This window comes from Melanerpes formicivorus, unplaced genomic scaffold, assembly GCF_026170545.1.
Source record: "Melanerpes formicivorus ecotype bairdi unplaced genomic scaffold, bMelFor1.0.p_v2 SCAF_260, whole genome shotgun sequence".
NCBI lineage: Eukaryota > Metazoa > Chordata > Aves > Piciformes > Picidae > Melanerpes > Melanerpes formicivorus.
In genome coordinates this window covers 85001-87500 of record NW_027142612.1, presented here as the reverse complement: position 1 = coordinate 87500, position 2500 = coordinate 85001, and the positions used below count along the sequence as shown (strand labels likewise).

The 2500-nt window shown below is 77.3% G+C and overlaps 1 non-coding gene across 1 annotated transcript; it reads right to left on the bottom strand.

The window, feature by feature from the left end:
- Positions 1–365: 365 nt before the first annotated feature.
- On the bottom strand, positions 366–518 carry LOC137458591 (5.8S ribosomal RNA). Its single transcript, XR_010991846.1, has one exon. It is a non-coding gene; the product is annotated as a 5.8S ribosomal RNA (ribosomal RNA).
- Between the last annotated feature and the right edge of the window lie 1982 nt (positions 519–2500).

Genomic DNA, 2500 nt, shown 5'->3' with positions numbered 1-2500 from the left:
CGCCCACGGCAGACGCGCGCGCGGACGCGGCAGCACGGCACGGTACCCCCGCGGTACCCACCCGCAGACAGCCGCGCCCGCGCGGGAGTGCCGGGGGGGGCGAGGCCCGCGCCTCCTCCCCCAACCGGGCTCTCGTCTCCCCCAACGCCCCACCGGGCGTCGCTGGACCAACGGGGAACCCCTGCCGGCGAAGCCCCGGCGGGACGAACTCCGCGAGAGCGGGCGCTCCGGGAGCGGGGAGCTACGGAGCGCTCCCCGAGTCTGCACTTAGGGGGACGAAGGCCCCTCCCCGCCCGGGGGAGAGCCTGCGAGGCGACCCCAGCCGCGCCGCTCGGCGGGCACCGAGGCGGCGATTGATCGTCAAGCGACGCTCAGACAGGCGTAGCCCCGGGAGGAACCCGGGGCCGCAAGTGCGTTCGAAGTGTCGATGATCAATGTGTCCTGCAATTCACATTAATTCTCGCAGCTAGCTGCGTTCTTCATCGACGCACGAGCCGAGTGATCCACCGCTAAGAGTTGTCTGGCTTTTCGGCACCGCCCCGCCAGCGCGGAGGGGCCGGGACCGCTCGCAAAGGAGCGGCCCCTCGGAGAGCGCGGCACGGCGGCCGCTCGCCTCACATTGACCGTACAAGCACAGGAGAGGGGGGGAAAATAAAACGAAACCCCGAAGCGGCAAAAGCAAGGGGCGGGGAGCCCGCGCTCCCGGCTTTTTTCCCTCCCCCGAGGAGGGAAAAACGCACCTTGCGGCGCTTCGGGGCCGGACCAGGCGCCCGGGCTCGCTCCGACCTCGGCGCGGAGGAGGCCCGCCGCGCGCCGCCGGGAACGTGCCCCGAACCCGGCCTCGCCTCGCGTGCACGGGGAAATAAAACCCCCTTCGCTTCCCCACCCAACGGCGGGGGGGGGGTGTGTCTCTCGCTGGCCGCCCCGTGCCGTCGCGGAGACGCCACGAAGCGAGGCAGCGGAGACCCCCCCCCCCCCGCCCCGGGGAGCGAGGGGGGCCGGGCGCACAACCCCGCCGGAGGAGAGCGCGCGCGCGCCTCCGCACCGGCCCCTCCAACGCCGCCACCGCTGCGGCCCATCCCGGACTTTCTTTTCCCCCGCTTTGGCCCCGGGGCCGAGCCCCGGCCGGCTCGCGCCCTCGGGCGGCTTCCTCTCGCCACCGAACCCCCCCCCGCCGCGGGGGACGGAAAACGGCTTGCGAGACGGAAAGCCCGAGCCCACGCGGGACGCCACCGCGGCGACCCGCCGGCCCTCGCCGGGCGGCGCACCCGCCGACCGACAAACCCCAGCGGCACGAGCCCCTTCCATCCTCCCCCGGCGCCACCGCGCCGCCGGCTTCGCTCGCTCGACCCCTTCCGTGGCCCCGCGGCCAGGCGGACAGCGGACGGCGCTGAGCCGGGGGGCGGGCCCCCGCTCTCCCCGTTTCCACGCGGAGACCGGGGGTGGGACGCCCCCGGCTGCCCGCCCGTCCCCCACCCGGCACGCGCCGGGAAGGCGAACGGGGAAGCCCGCGGGCAGGGCCCGGGACCGGGACAGCCGCAGCCGGTGGCAGGGTGCCCTCCGGCGAGGGACCGGAGCCGGAGACGCCGAGCGACGCCCGCCGCCGCTCGGACGCGGTCACGCCACCCGAAACCGGCCCCGGACGGGGGGGAACCGGCAGCGCGAGACCGCCGAGGGCGCCAGCTCGCCGGGGCCCCGCTCTGGGGCCTGGGCAAAGGGAAAAGGGACCGGGAGGTCCGCAGCGGCCCGCGCCGCAAGAGGCGCCGCCGCCGAGCCGCGGCAACGCGCCCGCACAAAACCCCCGGCGGGGGCGAAGCGCCCTGGGCCAGCCCCCACCGCGGGGGCTCGCCGCCCCGGCCCGCGAGAAGCCCGCGCTTCAACGCGCCGCCGGGGACGCCCGTGGCGAGGCGAGGCGCGGGCCGGACCACGGCCGACCTCGCGCGGTGGGCTCTCTCCGGCCGAGCGCTCGGACCGCAGAGAGGGGGGGGCAGCAGAGTCCCCTCCCCGGCCCGGCGGGCCCCCGGAGGACGACGAGCGCGACGACGGCGGACCTAGCCAGAGGCATTGCGGGGGCAACCCCCGCCCCTCTGAAGGCACCCGCCCGCCCCCGCGCTCGCCCCCGCATCCGGGGGTGGCGCGCCGAGCCGCCCGGGTCTTTAAACCGCCGCCCGGCTTCCTCCGCGGTAGGGCAAGGCCGCGGACGAAGGCGCGGAACGCTAGGTACCTGACCCTGGGGTGAGGGAAACCAGACTTAAGGCCCCGCGGGGGTGCCTCCCCCCACTGCCGCCGTCGGGGGGAGCGTCCGCCCGCGGGGGCCGCGCCCGACGTCCGCCGCCACCACCGCGCCCCTGGCCTGGCCCGAGGCCCGGGGTTTCCCTCAGTCAGCCGGCGCTGCGCTCGGGGAGGAGGGACGCGGCTGGGGACGCCCATGCCGCGCGCTCGCCGCGCGGCGAGCGCCCGGCTACGGCGGCCCCGGCGGCGGACCGGCGCAGGGCCGGCG